A 17,406-nucleotide genomic window follows, 5' to 3' on the forward strand; every position below is an offset into this window, starting at 1 on the left:
ACCATGCACAGACATATTCAAGACATGGGTTTCAGCGTCGCATTCCTTGTGTCAAGCCACTCTTGAACAAGAGACAGCGTCAAACGCGTCTCGTCTGAGCTAAAGACAAAAAGGACTGGACTGCTGCTGAGTGGTCCAAAGTTATGTTCTCTGAGGAAAGTAAATTTTGCATAGTATTGTATCACATATAATCTCTACAGTTTCATCTTGTCTACATGACCCTGCTCCAAACTCTCTTCTGAAGCTTTGTCTTTGAGACATTCCAATTGGTTTTCACTGTCATCACAGTACTGAGACAGCAATGGTTTTCAGACACTCTGGGGTAGTCTGACAGGCCTTGATTTTTTTACAAATTACACCCATCTCAAATTATTTTTTCTCAAAGTGTTACACATGCTTTTCTTCAGAACAATCTCTGCAACAACAATGAATCAGTAAGAGTGTCATACATCTATTTTTGATTAAATTTACTCTAAACTTTGACTTTCCAAAAACCTATTTTCAGAAGTGCTGAAATATTGTGAAAAAACACGTTCTAAACATTTCTTGACAAGACTTTTGTGGTCAGAACTTTGTAAACACGGGTGTTGGCAACACCCCAGCTAGCAAAATTGTATCGGCCGAATCACACATGTCAGAACAAAAACACTCGGGGAACTCTTGCCCCCTCCGACAACCCACCCCTACCACCACCCTCCCTGCCCTCAGAAAAGGTTAGGATCAGGTTCATGGTGAAATTACTGCTTTATTAAATAACTTACACTCTTAGAAAAAAGGTACATTATTGTTCACTAAAGGTACAAGTGTTTAAAAGTCCAGTTTTGTTCGTTAAAGGTACATTACATTCTCTTCTCCAGAGGGCGAGATACATGTTTGTAACATTTCATTATAGAAATGTCATATAACAAAAAACATAATAAAAGTCTTGGAGATGAAACAGGGTGTATGAAATCAACACATTTTAAAATCTACAATTATAATATAATAATGTTCCCTAATTAAATGTACAAATATGTACAATTGAGAGTACCACCACAATGACAACATATCTGACAATGTAATATCAGTCAGTGTGCTTTTCATACAGCCTTGAAACAATGTAAACATAAAGCAATTGCAATGTATATAAACAGTACCTAAAATCAATGCATAGAAAATACATTTATAACTGACATTGAAATTTGAAATTGGCAGTGTCATTATTTCCTAAACCCAATTAACATTCAAATCCTGTTTTTCAAAGAAACAATTTGTTTTACACCCTAAGAACTGTCTTTTACATTTAGACTTTTCTTTAAAAATAATTTATTTATGTACTACGCTAAGGCTATATAACAAAAATGCTTAAAAAACAAAAATATTTCACCAGTAGGTTTGGAAAAGTAAAAAAAAAAATGGCAGAAATGTACTTTAAAACAGTTTGAGCTTCCTCAAATATGTGGAAGTACACATTTGACATTTATTCATGGCATACGTTAGTTCTATCAACAGTTATCACAGCCTCTGCTGTGTTGTCACACTTTGTCAAGACCTCACTGCCCTCAACAATGATGGAATTATCAGCCGTATCCTCATCTCTGGCAGCCTGGACAACAAGGATCTTCAGGAGATGCAGTGTAGTGAAAGAACGCTCAAGTGTAGTCATCTCAGTTGTACTCCTTGTTGAATTCCAGCTCTATAATTAAACATATAGAGATTATGTACATGTTCTGTTCTCTTCAATATATTTTCTTTAAAAGTATTTAACGAAAAACTGTAAAATTCTTATGCGTGCAAATTCAATAACTACAGAACTTCAAATGTAAAAGATTATTAGGGTATAGTACAAACAGTTATACAAATGATTATGCTACAACTGATGCTAAAGATCTCAATAACTTAAAGGCTAAGCTCTATGAAAGTGTCAAACAAATAAATACAGTGGAATTTGAGTTCCTAACTTACAATTATGTTCCCGAACTAAAGGGAAGTGAACATATACCCTTGAGAGTACCATTACAGTGACAGCAAAAGTTAGCCTCATGTTGAGTTTACTGACAGTGTAGCAGCAGAACAGTCTAAAAGTAATACAAAATAAAACAAGCACTTTACGTGCCCTTTGCAATGTTCAGAAATGTTTCGCACACAACAAGAACATTCTTCAGCTTTTGAAACTTGGGTGTATCTCATGCTCTATATGTCAGACCAAACAAAGGGCACCTTGCCTGAGGTAGGTTGGTAAGTTCATCCATTTCAAGACTGCCTTCTAGGATGATCCTGACACTTGAAGGGTTCAGTAGAGGTGATGCCTGGTTTTGGACCAATAACCTGGAAATCTGCATCATCCAGATTCTATAGAGAGCGAGAGACAAAAAACAGTGTTGAGTGTCAATTACAAGTTATCTAAATATAGACAGAAAGACAGAGATCTACAGATAAGTAGTTAGGTGTAGAGGAACGGATAGATAGACAGGTAAAGGAAAGATACACACAGAGCTACTTATGAAGAACTTAGAGCCTTGAGGGGACTTCCAATGATGTATCTATGGCTGTTAGCTCAGGGTTCTAGAAGAGCGTGACATGCATGAGATAATTTGTGATTTATTTCTCAAGGTTTTAAGAAATTTGTCTCTGACATTTTTGCCTTAAGTTATGGTCATATTTCAATATTTTTTTCACAAACAGTATAATGTACAAAGTTTAAATAATTTAATATTAATATTTAATGTTCCTGATGCTACCAAGGACAAGGCTCAATCCTTGTACTCTCTTCACACAGAGAAAAGGACAGTATTTGCATTTCCAATAACTTTATCTGTGAGGCTGGTAATGTCTGATATTAACTCTGAGGCCCAGAACATTTAACGAAGTAAAGGAAACTGTTAACCTCAGCCAAACCACTAGGACCAGCACAGATTAAGAATATAAAAGTTAATTTGTCTAGTTAGAAAACTGTGTTTGGTTTACAGTTGAACACAAACCACCTTTACACTTTGTAACGACTCTAAAAATCGGACACTGTAATTAATTTTCTAACATAAGATACGCATAAAATCATTTTTCTTTTCAGTCACTTAGTTATGGAAAACAACTCACCAATCTCCAGAATGTGAAAAAGAGCTTGAGGGAAAAAAGACATCTTGTTTAACTCAGTCAACTGTAATTTGTAACTGTGATTAGCTCTTCTCTGAAGAAAAGAAGAAATGAAAACTATGTCCTAAAAAGGTATTTGCCCAAGGAAAGAAGTAAAATGCAGAAAACACCAAATCTTATTGTGTAAAAATGAGAAAAAGGCTTCCAAACTTGTACAGGGTCTTCCACAAAACAAGCCAAGACTAGGCTCATTGGAACTGACCGATGAAAATCTGGCAAAGTGCTATAGGGTGTGGTCCGGGCTACAAATTGATATTTTAAGTTTGTTCAAATTAAAAATTCTAGTGCACTCAGTTATTCTCTCAAAATAGGAAGACATAATTAAAACATTTTAAGTAATGCAATAAAATATTTTCTTTTGAGTAGTGGTTACTCAAACTGTTTCCATAGAAACAAATTACGCGTTAATAGTGTGGGTTTAAAAAGTGTCCACTCTGTGGTCCATCAGTGTCCCTGAGATTACACATTCACTTTTTTATTTTTTATTACCATCCAACAAATATTATAAATATAATTTTATATAAATTCAAAGATAACATGTATATATTTAAACATTACTTTAAAATGGATCATTTCAATCTATTCAAAAGCTCAGGACAATGTAAATTAGTCTCATCAGCAAAACAAAGTTACACATACACACACAGCAAAGATTTTAAAGATGTTTTTTTTCCTCTGAAAATAAAAATAAAGAAATATTTTCTGCAGAGACATAATTTAAAGCGAAGAAATCAAGTATTTTTCCAAACATCTGGAGGAACAGGTTTCACAGGAAAATGAGGCAAGGCTCTTATTATTGCCTCAGGGAATGGTTTAATTTCTGACTGGTTCCTGTGCTGAGAGATGAAGGTGATAGTGATGAAGATGCAGGTAGAAATACAGCAGCTTTACAGCAGTTTGAACTCACTCTCAGAACTACACTCCACTCACTCAGAGGTGTCACTTCTCCTGAAAGACTCTCCTCAGCACCATGGCGTCTAGCTTCTGTCTCCTGCTCATGGTTGTCTTGTTCACGGTCGCAGAGTTTGCTCCAACAACTCCACAACTTGGAGTATGGTCAGAGTGGAAGAACGCTGACAACAGCGTGAATGAGATCTGCAGGAAGGTGAATATTGTTCATCTCTGTAATTTATTCTTCTGTAAGTGCGCCGTCCTGCTCAGGGTCAGAATTAAAACCCACTGCTGTGTTCCAGTGTGTTATTCATTTCACTGACGGAAAACTGTTGATACCTTGTGTCTAATAACACTTCTTCTAAAGCTCATGAGAGTTTATAAACAGCTTACAGCACAATATCTGGCTGTTTATAAACCGTTGTAATTGCATGAAAAACCTTCTTAATACACAGTTCATAAGCTGGATTAGGTCAAAACAGTTCCACATAGACCCCTCCAGCCCACACTTGGCATTGAGAACAGTGACTTTAAGCTGAAGCTGTATCATCATCATCATCAGTACTATTATTATAGTGAAGGTGGTCTGTTAGTATTATTATTATTAAAAGTGAAGACAGTCTGTGGAGATATTATTCTGATTTACTGTTGTTTGAGCTGTAGTTGTAAAATGTTGTTTTTATTATTTCAGCTACAGCCTGAAGTCCAAAAGCAGCTTGGAGAGGAGTTTTCTCGTTTCGAGGTTCTGACGTACCAAACCCAAGTTGCTGGAGGAGTGAACTACAGAATCAAGGTACATTTAACTTTTTATACGTGATTATGGTTTGTCTGTTGGTAATAAATGTGTAATCCCCAGAAAAACATGAACAAGCTGAAAGGAGGTTCTAGATAAAGGTTCTAGTTAAGATTGTGCTGTTTGACTGGGAATAATAAAGTTATTTATAAGAGACACAAACCCAAACTGAACATGAACACAAACGCCTCCTTGTGGAAGCTTTACATTACACTGTAACCCAGACTGTAGTTACCCCAGCTGCTGTAGTACTCACTGTAGGGTGAATCCCATTCCCCCCTCCCCCTTGTTTCTGAGTGTCCTCTCTCCCCTTGGGGTTGAGTTACAGCGTGCAGTGGTTATATCTCCCCCTACGACGACCCTTCAAGACCCTGATACATCATCAGAACAGAGAAGTGCTTCATTCCCAGGCGACTAGCACCGCTCTGTAGCAGCTCTGCACCAGTCTGCAGTGATATCAGAGGAGCTGCTGGACGTTAGTTACATTTAGGGCTTCATTCTCCTTCAGAAGACTTCCACAATCAGATATTATCACTAAATGTATTGGGTGTCGCCTCAAAACCCAGTCTCTAGCAGGAACAGTGGGCTTTGGAGAACACAGCAATGGCAGCAGTGACCTTAAACGTTGTTTACTCGTTGTGTTTACTCGTTGAGTAAGGTCCATACAGTGGAAAAGTGCCATATGTGTTAGGGGCAAGTGGGGAATACTGCATTCACCCTAATTCTGAACATTATTAACAGTGGTGTTGAGAAACAAAAAGGTCAGAGTTCATTATGTTTAATTAAATAATGTAGTAAATATTCAGTGTGTGTTTCCTGAGTTGAGATATGAATCAAGGAATAAAATGTGGGTCTTCCTGAGAATAGCACACTCAATTAGCACAGACACAGACACACAAAAATAAATGTAGAATGTAAAGTAGAAAGTCTGTCTCTTTCTCTCTCCTCTCTCTCTCTGTCTCTCTCTCTCTCAGGTTGATGTAGGAGTGAATAAGCTTGTCATCATAGAGGTGCATCACGATCTTAATCAGGTCGACACTCTGACGAAGGTTGAAGTGGTTTCCTCGAAGAATTCTGGAGTTGTTCCTGTGAATTATGCTATAGCGGTGCGAAAATATTAAAAAATAAAATGAAAAAATATTGAATGAAAAAGAAGTGAGCGAAGTGTGTGTGTGTGTGTGTGTGTGTTTGTGTGTGTGAAGTGTGTGTCCCTGATCAGATGAAGGTTGAGTTGATGTTGTAGAGATAGTGAACCCCTCCTCTACACAGAGTGTGTGTTAAAGTTTCTGATGAAAAAGGCTGTGTTTTGTTAAATTTGTCAGTAATTCGGAGACATTAGTAGGTTTCTATGGACTTGAACATAGCAGTGTTTTGAAGGCTGAAAACAGGAGAACTCCACTGCCTTTTCTGAACACTGCTTCTGACTGTATCCACTTGTTGGTGCTAAGTTACAGTAGATTCAGCCCTGTCCTACAGCTGGGGGGTAGCCTGCTGTTCTTTTAATAATGTATTTGCAGTAAGCTCCAGTCCTTCTCTTTACAAAGTGATGCATAAACCCCATTTCCAGAAAAGTTGGGGTGCTGTGCAAAACGTAATTTAATACAGAACGCAGTGGTGTTATTATTAATCCTCTAATATAAAGTAGTACAGATTTCAGACGTTGAAACAAACATTTATTAATAGTTTTAGTTTCAGAGGCCTACTACACTACCTTTCTACATAAACACCCTGTTCCCTTATTGAGAAAATAGTGATTCTGATTAATACAATGTAAAGGTGCTTGTGTTTAATGAAGATAAGAAGAATAAACACATCACAGTTATAGTTTTTTTACAGTTTCTCAAATCATCTTTTATATTTGTACAACTTTATGTGCATTTCTCAAAACATTTCTTACAAACAGCACCACGCCCTGGATCAGTGTCAAATGCCTGTAACATGCTCAGAATCCTTAGATCACGTCCCAGAATGAAGTTTCTATGTCAATGAACATGTCAGTGTCATCAGAACAAGACCTTGTGTGGTTGATTATGAACAGGACGGTCAACACCTTTAGCCACATTGTCAGTACATCAGTAACTCTGTAAGTCATTTCTGAATGTCTTTGATAGCAGTGAAAATGCACAGGCTGCATTTTTACTGTGAGGGGCATATAAACAATACCCACTTTCATTACTGTGTGTGGGAGATTTACTGAAAGAGACTGGACCAAATTCACATTCATGCTCTTTACTGTTGGTCAATGACAGAGCGTGTCGTTATGATACAGAGGAGAAAGACAAGACCGTTTAGCACTAATTCATTCATTTATTGTCTGTAACCGCTTTTCCAGGTCAGGGTTGTGTAGCACAAATGATTACAGTTTTTCTCAGTGAAATTCTCAAAATTGTTCATTCAATCTTCGCATCTCCTTGTCACTTGTGCACATCATAAAAGCATTTCTCATTGTGTTTCTCATCTTGCAAATGCTTTGTACATTCATGCAAATGGTCATGTTCAATTGTTGGCTGTGTTTATCAGTTCCTTATGTCATGTTCATCAAAATGTGTTCTACTGATTGTCTGTTGAATTGTCTTACCCTCCAATACATTTAGGCTTTAGGTCATTGCCTGGGTCATTTCCTGCAAAAGTGCTAAACATGTCATAATCTCTCAGGCATCATTTGTACATTTCTATGAAACCTTTTTGGTAAGTTTTGGTAATTTTTCCTAAACTGATAAAATTTTTTCTCAGATGAATCTTGGCTCTCAGTGAAGAAGGGGAATTTGTGAAGGTTTAGATCAAACAAAGATCAAACAGCTCTCAACAATAGCTCAGAGGTGCATCTCATGAACCTTCAATTGACAAATACATATAGACACCAAACACTGCAGTGTCTCAAAGACTCACAGTGGAAAGACAAGGCTGTGAACAGGGTGAACAGTCGAGAAGAGGGGTAAGGCTGGGTGGTGGAAGACTGAGGGGACAAGACAGAGGAAGAGGTAGGAGAGTCCATGCCCATAGGTTTGTCCCAGATGAAATGAGGGCAACAATTGTGGACCATGTTTTAAATCACAGACTTACGACGGCTGAAGCTGGTCGCCGGGGGCAGCCGAAAATTGGAAGAACAACTGTGTCTTCAGTCGTTCAAATGTTTCGTAGAGAGAACAGGTGTGTAAATCAGAAAAGTGCACTCTGCTGTAATGCTGAACATTGACATCAATTCTGAAATGCTATTCAATCCTATGTTTTTTTTAAAGAGATGTAGCTGTTTTGTTAATCACTGAACTAACATTTGATTGTTTTACTTTTATTCCTGATAACTGCTTTACGTCTGTTTGGCTGTTGGTAGTCAATTAACATCTGACACCTTCAAACTGATATTCCAGCCCAACCTGATTGGAATACATTACACAGTTCTGCATTCTTCATATCAGAAAAGTAATGGATATTACACTCTCAATCATTGTATCTACTTAAGGTTTCCACAGTACGTACTGAAATAGAAAAACAAGCTTTTGGTTAGGCTGCACCATCAGACTTATATTTGGTAAAGAAAGTATTTAAAGTACATGACTTAGTGCCAATGTTTTAAAAAGCATTCTTCAGACATTGGAATTGAGCAAAATGGTTTGCAAATGTCTTAAATAGCTTATTAGAGATTTAGTGGTTTGTGGTGTTTGTGGAAACATTGTATGTGCTGCTGCCTGTTTTGGCCAGGACTCTCCTGTAAGAGAGATTCTTAATCTCAGTGAGATACTTTCCTGGTTAAATGAAGGAAAATGAATGAAATTCTTCAGCATTTTTGATGTCACTCTACAAGTGATTAATTGGATTTAACCGTCTCAAAGCTCTTTAAATGACTGATATGTTAAAAGGCGAGAGCTGCACTCTGATTGGCTGTAGAACAAGGCAACCTCCCCCACACCCCTGCTGCATTTAAATGCCCTCAGTGGGGGAAATGTAACTAGTAAAAGACATCTAAGCTTTAAAACATGTTTATTGACTTGATTATTGTTTGTGGAGCTTTTGACTGCGAAACAGAAACGTTTGAGTCTCTCTCGCAGTGTCTGGATCTGTTAGGCGCTGAAAACATATGCGCTCTGTTGCGTGTTTGTCCCGCCTCCTTGGGTGCACATCACCGTAACTCTGCCCCTGATTGGTCTACAGATTTGATTGACATGTCGTTGGAAAACTGAGCGCCTAAGCTACGCTGCAGTGACATGGGTCCATGGGGATCATATTTGGATTATCCGTCCATCCATTATCTGTAACCGCTTATCCAATTTAGGGTCGCGGGTGGTCCAGAGCCTACCTGGAATCATTGGGCGCAAGGCGGGAATACACCCTGGAGGGGACGCCAGTCCTTCACAGGGCAACACAGACACACACACATTCACTCACACACTCACACCTACGGACACTTTTGAGTCACCAATTCACCTGCAACGTGTGTTTTTGGACTGTGAGAGGAAACCGGAGCACCCGGAGGAAACCCACGCGGACACGAGGAGAACACATATTTGGATTATATTTTGATAATGTGTACTCTTTGTTTTTTTGAGAATCTTTTTTCGGCCTGTACTCTTGACACAAACATGAGGATTACTCACGAACGGTTTGCTATGTTAACTTTGTGTGTGAGCTGCTTGTGGGCTCTTCAGGCTTCGAGAAGCAGTGGTTTTGTCATCGATTGGAATATCTAATTCTTTTGGCTTTAATTCCTTAGTCCTAAATTTTAGTCTATATCTTCATGATCCTGAGAGTCTGACCGTTCAATTGATGTATGATATGTACACATTACTCAAATATGGCACCGTGAAAAATCTGAAAATCTGTATTTTAACCAATATTTTTTCATATCAATTTCCAGTAACAGCAAAAATACGTATTTATTGAGTGAGATTATATATAAAATGATTAAATCAATGAAAATCAGTGACTTTAATCATTGACTGTTGACTTTGGACCTGTAGTACTTACTGACGGTTATAACAATTAGTGATTTTTTTTATAGGCACCGCCGACCAATGACCATAATAAGAGGCTAAATAACGCGGGGCTTCTAGGTTACAACTATCCACTCAGTCGTTTATGAGAGCAGATTATTGAGTGTATGTTAGAAAGAGCAGCCAGTAACAAATAGTGAGAGCAGAAGAAGAGAAAATAATTCATACCATTTTCTCTGAGACGGCATGCAGCTACATGTTGGAGGCTTGTACTCAATGATGTCTGTCTGTAAGATGGCAAAATGCACGCAAGGGGCGCTCTGACAGCCAGAATGACAGAGCTGCCCACAGCATTACCTGTGTGCATTGTGTAAATATCGGCCTTTTGCGCTAGTATATATATATTTATAAATATATTTATTTAAAAAAATCCCAAAAATAGGCCGATATATCGGTTTATCACTAGTATTAATATTACTAGTACTAACTTGTAAAATGTGGCTATTTGTGTCTGTTATTTTTGTGAAAGATACTGGTTGTTGTTTCTTTCTTACAGAACACTGTAAGGGTGGATGGTTGTTGGAGGTTCCAATGTACTACAGGGATCCAAAAATTCAAAAGAAGGCAATAAAACAAAAGGACTTTGAAACAGAACTGTGAAAACTTGATCAGCTGCAGCACGCCCACCCTCAGCACACTCACCTCAGACATCGCCGAGCCCATGGCCATGCTGTCCTGCATCAAGTCCGAGCAGGACCTGGATTCCAACCACATGGTGGACCTCTCAGAGATCCAGCTACTGAGCACGGCTGAGCTGGGCTCTGAGCAGATCAAGATGGAGATCAGCGGCCTGGACTACATCAAGTCTGAGCGGCACAGCGACCTGCGCTCCTTCCACAGCGTGAAGCTGGACTCCTTCAAGTCTCATTGCGAACCCAGCTTCGTCTTCGACTACATCACCCATGTGCACGACAGCCTGGAGTACATCAAATCAGAGCAGCACGTCGACGTTCAGTGTTACTAGACCAGGGAGCTGGTGTCCCTCAAACCAGAGTATGAACCCAACCTCAAGGTCCAGAAGGGACACCTGTACGAGCTGCAGTCGGGCAGCTAAGGGTCCCCAGGCCGGCACAAAATCGCACTCTTGCATACCTTGCAATCTCACAGGAGAGAAGCCCCTCTCCTGCACGCAGTGCGGCAAAGACTTCAGCACTTTGGGCAACCTAAAAATTCACCAGCGAATCTAAACCAGAGAGAGGCCTTACACTTGCTTGCAGTGTGGCAAGAGTGTAGTGGAGTATGGACCGAAGATAGATATGGACAGAATATAAATGAAGAAATGAAAAGTTTTAATTAAAACTTTTCCATTCTGAAGAGGACCTTTCATCTGGTCCCGAAGTCAGCATTCCACAAACCACAGGGGGCAAAGGCCTTGCAGCCCCCACACACATGCACCCACCTAAGAACACTTTCAAGTGACACATGGCCAGGAACTGTCGAGATAACCGATTTTTATAATGCTTTTAAGAGACAGGAACCTCAAACAAAAGGAAGGGTTATAATCCCGTTTATGACGAAGTGGCACCTCAGTGTCTCTCGTTATCTCCCACAGGAATCAGCAGGTGTTTAGAAGGGGTGACCTCGAGTTGAACCCCATTGACTCATCTACACGACAACCTACACATGGACCAACAGCGACTCCAAATGGACACTGGCGAAACTACGCCTCGCGCGGAGTCGCCTAAAACAATAGCGGAAAATAGTCGAATTCTGATTAAATGTGTATAAACAAATGTATTAATGTCACTTTCTGTGTCCTCAGATGAATGCCCACCTTCTAATGAAATGTTGTATGTTGCCGATTGTTTCTATCATGAAAAGAAGTTCTGTCTCCTAATAGAGAAAACGGATTAATGTTCTTTTCCAGCGTATCATCATAAATGGGACGTAAAGATGAAACCTTATGTAAATGTTTGATATTAATAATCCAGTATACTCATTGTTGTATGTTACTAATATGAATAGGAAATTTTGATACGGGAAATGTCTATCTTATTACTTATTGTTTAAAATCTTTGATCCAGCCTTCACTCTTTTCTGTCTCATTTAGTCAGTCACATGAGCCTGAACTCGCGTCCAATCAGGAAAGAACGCCTCCCATTAGGGCGTGATCGCGCTGACTTTGAAAAAAAGCAGGTCGACTGCTCACAATTCAGTTACGAGAGCTCGACAGCAGTTACGAGAGCTCGACAGAAGTAACGGTCCACGAAAGAAAGCGGAAAAGAGAGGACGACGACAACAACGGCAAGAAAATCCGAGAAACTTTGAAACAACAAAGAGACGCCTCTCCTTCCAGCCGACGAGACAAAGAAAACTCTCAGACTTCATCAAAGCTTCCAGGAGACGTCTTGAATTAGCTCATAGTATGAAGTTTTAATAACGCGTCGAATGATTCGAATATCTTCTTTTCTTTTAATCGTGTTTATGTCTTATAGCCCAATCTAAGTTTAATCTCATGACTGATCGAAGCAGGTGAACTTATTCGTGGCCAGAGTAAGGAAACACTGCCGAGATACCAGAAAGTCTTAGAATAAGTGAGTTTATTGAATCGATTTTCAGTTCTGGAGCTGCAGTAACTAGCGAGCCTTTCGTCCAAGACTTCCATACTTTGGACCCTCCCACTCCGGACAAAAAGCCGAAGAGAGGATCCTGCCGCCTGCGTCATCACACTCCGGGTACGCCCGAGACAACTCAACCAACGAAGAAGGACCTCCAAGCTGACTCAGCCTGGACGCTTCTGCGGTAAAAACCGCGAGACTAAGTGAGACGCCTTCACTCCCAGGACCTCAGAGAGCCTCTGCATCCAAACGAGTGGTGAAAATCGACGAAAAAGTAAGCTAAACTTATGCATTTCCAGAGCTGAAAATCGAATCAAGTTTCTTGATAAATTTTGTATTAATTAAACCTTAGTTAGCAACACTTTAGTCACAAGCCAGAAGTGCCTAGCTCACCTTTAAGCTCGAATCGGTCTACCCTGTGGTGACGCCGTAAGATTACAAGGTTATGCTATGTTAATCAAATATCTTTCTTCTGTTAATAAAGCTTTCATTATTTGAAATAACAGTGTGTGCAGTTTGTTCATTAGAATTTCTGAAAATCCTGACGTACTCACATTAGCTTGATTATTATTCATTCTCAGACTAATTATTAACGTTTTAATTGCTTAAGCCAATTATAAACTTTAATTAATATCATTAAGTCAAATATCAGAGATTATAGGAGTTTGAATAAGGTCAACGCTATAAACACAAATTATAAATATATGTATTAAATATATATTCACAAAGGTATCGTGGCGTATGATTAAACACCCAACATACGCTACAAGAGCTTCAAGAGTGCGGCTAGGCAGGCAACCTGAAGACGCACCAGCTCATCCACATTCCGCAGAAGCCCTACACCTTTGCCCACAGCCTCAAAGGCTTCACCAAGGCGCACCACTTCCACTCGCACCAGAGGCTCCACACGGGTGACAAGCCCTTCACCTGCACCAAGTGCGGCAAGAGCTTCTGCCAGTCAAAGGAACCGAAAGCCCACCAGCTGATCCACACCGGGGAGAGGCCCTTCTGCTGCTTGCACTGCGGCAAGACCTTCGCCAAGGAGATGAGTTTCCGCAACCACCAGCAAGTCCACATGGGTGAGGAGCCCTTCAACTGCTGCCATTGCGGCAAGAGCTTCAGCCAGTCGGGCCACCTTAAAGCACATGAGTAGATCCATAAATGAGAGAAACCCGACCTCAGCAGTGGCAGCAGCTGCAGTAACGACAGTAGCTAAACACCCCTTAACCTCGCAAAACCTTTTTAGGACATAGTTTTCATTTCTTCTTTTCTTCAGAGAAGAACTAATTACAGTTACAAATTACAGTTGAGTCAAACAAGATGTCTTTTTTTCCCCTCAAGCTCTTTTTCACATTCTGGAAATTGGTGAGTTGTTTTCCATAACTAAGTGACTGAAAAGAAAAATGATTTTATGCTTATGTTAGAAAATTAATTACAGTGTGTGAATTTTAGAGTCATTACAAAGTGTAAAGGTGGTTTGTGTTCAACTGTAAACTAAACACAGTTTTCTAACTAGACAAATTAACTTATATATTCTTAATCTGTGCTGGTCCCAGTGGTTTGGCTGAGGTTAACAGTTTCCTTTACTTCATTAAATGTTCTGGGCCTCAGACTTAATATCAGACATTACCAGCCTCACAGATAAAGTTATTGGAAATGCAAAAACTGTCCTTTTCTCTGTGTGAAGAGAGCACAAGGATTGAGCCTTGTCCTTGGTTGCATCAGGAACATTAAAAATTAATATTAAATTATTTAAACTTTGTACATTATACTGTTTGTGAAAAAAATATTGAAATATGACCATAACCTAAGGCAAAAATGTCAGAGACAAATTTCTTAAAACCTGGAGAAATAAATCACAAATTATCTCATGCATGTCACGCTCTTCCAGAACCCTGAGCTAACAGCCATAGATACATCATTGGAAGTCCCCTCAAGGCTCTTCATAAGTAGCTCTGTGTGTATCTTTTCTTTATCTGTCCGTTTATTTACACCTGTCTATCTATCTGTTCCTCTACAGCTAACTATTTATCTATAGATCTCTGTCTTTCTATCTATATTTAGACAAATTGTAATTGACACTCAACACTGTTTTTTGTCTCTTGCTCTCTATAGAATCTGGATGATGCAGATTTCCAGGTCATTGGTCCAAAACCAGGCATCACCTCTACTGAACCCTTCAAGTGTCAGGATCATCCTAGAAGGCAGTCTTGAAATGGATGAACTTACCAACCTACCTCAGGCAAGGTGCCCTTTGTTTGGTCTGACATATAGAACATGAGATACACCCAAGTTTCAAAAGCTGAAGAATGTTCTTGTTGTGTACGAAACATTGCTGAACATTGCAAAAGTGCACGTAAAGTGCTTGTTTTATTTTGTATCACTTTTAGACTGTTCTGCTGCTGCACTGTCAGTAAACTCACCATGGTGCTAACTTTTGCTGTCACTGTAATGGTACTCTCAAGGGTATATGTTCACTTCCCTTTAGTTCGGGAACATAATTGTAAGTTATTTTATTATAATTGTAGATATTTAAATTGTGTTGATTTCATACATTTGTCACATTTTAGATTTGGTTACAGTTATTTTATGCAAAATGCTGTTTTGTTTCCGTGATGTAATTTTAAATAAAACATTTTTTTAATGCACTTTGAGTTCATCTTTGAAAATTTTATATACAGGTCATTGTTTTTAAAAAACTTGTTTAAATAAGTTTAATTACAGAAAATGTAATATATGTATCTGAATGAACCTGCCAGTTTTGTTGATTATACAGCAGATTTCAGTATAAACTTTTCAGATTTTTCTATATTCAACTCAAATATTCACTTCAAATTCATTTGTAATTAAAGTTAATTTTACTCAAATCATTTAATTTTCTCCAGTATTCATTACTTAAATATTTTAAGGCAATCACTTTCAAACTATTTAAGTACAATCAACTTATCTGGGCTTACAGTGCAGTCACATCTCTGACCTGTTGACATTTAACCTAATTTATTTTAGCATTACACAGCTTTACCAGTCTTTTGTTCCCCATCACAACCTTTTCGGACCGTGTTGCTGGTAACAAATTAAAAATAGGTAAATGTTTAAAAAGGTAAAGTATTGAAATTTCTCAATGTGTGAAATATTGTTTTTATTTTATTTTCTATTAAATATAGGGTTTAAATGATTTTCTCATCATTGTGTTCTGTTTTTATTTACATTTAGCACAGAACTGAGTGTTATCACTAGTATCAACATCAGTTAAAGGTTTCAGAACAGCCCTCCCTCTGGGCACTGACCTTCTTTATATCTTAGACCTGTACTGTACCTTTAATTCAGAGAGTGTACTGTAATAAACACTGTTACTGCACCAAGTCTGACATGAAGTCTTGTTTTCTTGTCTACCACAGGGTAAATATCAGTCTTTCACCTGTAGAGAGTATGTCACCAAAAACGTACACATTTGACACTCAATCAGAAAATGTAGCAGTTTCCAGGAGAAACACAGTGAATGTCATAGTGTCTATTGTTTGCTGGTAGAACTGACACATGGAGAGTTATTCTGTTTCTGTAATGCCATCAGCTGTTAGTATGTTGACAGTCATTATGCTCTGACTGACTCTGCGTTGCTCTTGAAGAGAAAACCTGAGCTAGATTCTGAACGTATGACTCGATATTGAAGCAGGTTTGCCATGCTTTTCCATGTTTGCATTTGGAATCATTGGTATTTAATGAACAAAATGTGGATTTGAGCAGTAAATTAACTTCATATAAATAATTAATTTCATATAAATAAATAACAGGAAATAAAACAGGAACATGCTTTATTTGTGTTTGTTTCTGGGGCTGTGTTTGGCGTGACTGCATTAGGGCAGCACTAGCCTCGGCAGTTCAAGAGTTCTTTTGACTATGTGAGGTACAAACTCAGGTAACAGGATGGTAAGTACCAACAGTGTCTAGTTTAATTATACTGAAATGCTCATCAGGTAATAAGTGTTTAGGTTAAAAGGAACATTGTAAAGTACAAGAGATCTGGATTACGGTTCTACAAACACACACACTTTCACAGTGATATGGTACGTGTACACAGGAAGTTAATAAAAAAAATATCAATGTGCTTGTTACATGTAACAATTTTGTGCATGTATTTGTTATCTTGTTTTGTTTCCTGGTTCTTTCTTTTTCTCTCTTTCTCTTCTTCTCATAGGTAGATTGGACTGTCACTCTTCATGGACCTGGCAACCCTTCCAGGTTCCAGCTTGCTCTCACCCTCCTAGGGAGACAAAAACAAACAGACAACCTGACAGGACTAGGACACAGTTTCAAACACAAAAATATAAATACTCCAAAAGCAAAACAACACTAACATAAGGTAGACATCATTAAACTAGTTTTTTAAGACACACACCAGCACACAAGACCATACAGCCAGATAGAGTCAAACAATGGCCAAGCAAAACAAGTGAGCCCAAAGATGGCTGCCTTTCTGACTTCCTGGTGCAGCTTAAAACCTTTAAGCCCCACCCTTTTAGGAGCAGTAAGTTGTTATGGCTGGTTGGGATTGGCTGGAAGGGTTGCCAGGTCCATGAAGAGTGACAGTCCAATCTACCTATGAGAAGAAGAGAAAGAGAGAAAATGAAAGAACCAGGAAACAAAACAAGATAACAAATACATGCACAAAATTGTTACATGTAACATGCCCACCCCAAAGAACAAACATATGTAATATGTTTGTAATAGCAGGACATTATTACCTGAATGTATGCTAACAAAGATTGCTTACAAATTATATACGAGATAATGCATCCGCTAAAACATTTTCCGAACCCTTCTTATGTTTGATAACTAGATTGAATTCCTGTAGTATCAGAGACCAGCTCATCAAACGTTGGTTGTGATTATACATACGTGACAAAAATGTCAGAGGATTATGGTCAGTATAAACTGTAATAGGCAATGAACTAGAACCAACAAACTTCAAAATGTTGTAAAGACAACAGTAGAGCTAAAGTCTCTTTCTCAATGGTAGAATAATTTAGTTGATGTTTGTTAAACT

At 38.6% G+C, this 17,406-nt stretch overlaps 1 pseudogene; it reads left to right on the plus strand.

Annotated features, from left to right (window-relative positions):
• Positions 1 to 4,102: 4,102 nt before the first annotated feature.
• Positions 4,103 to 13,578, plus strand: LOC136678569 (zinc finger protein 383-like; annotated as a pseudogene).
• The last annotated feature ends 3,828 nt before the right edge of the window (positions 13,579 to 17,406 follow it).

Source organism: Hoplias malabaricus, chromosome Y (assembly GCF_029633855.1).
Source record: "Hoplias malabaricus isolate fHopMal1 chromosome Y, fHopMal1.hap1, whole genome shotgun sequence".
Lineage (NCBI taxonomy): Eukaryota > Metazoa > Chordata > Actinopteri > Characiformes > Erythrinidae > Hoplias > Hoplias malabaricus.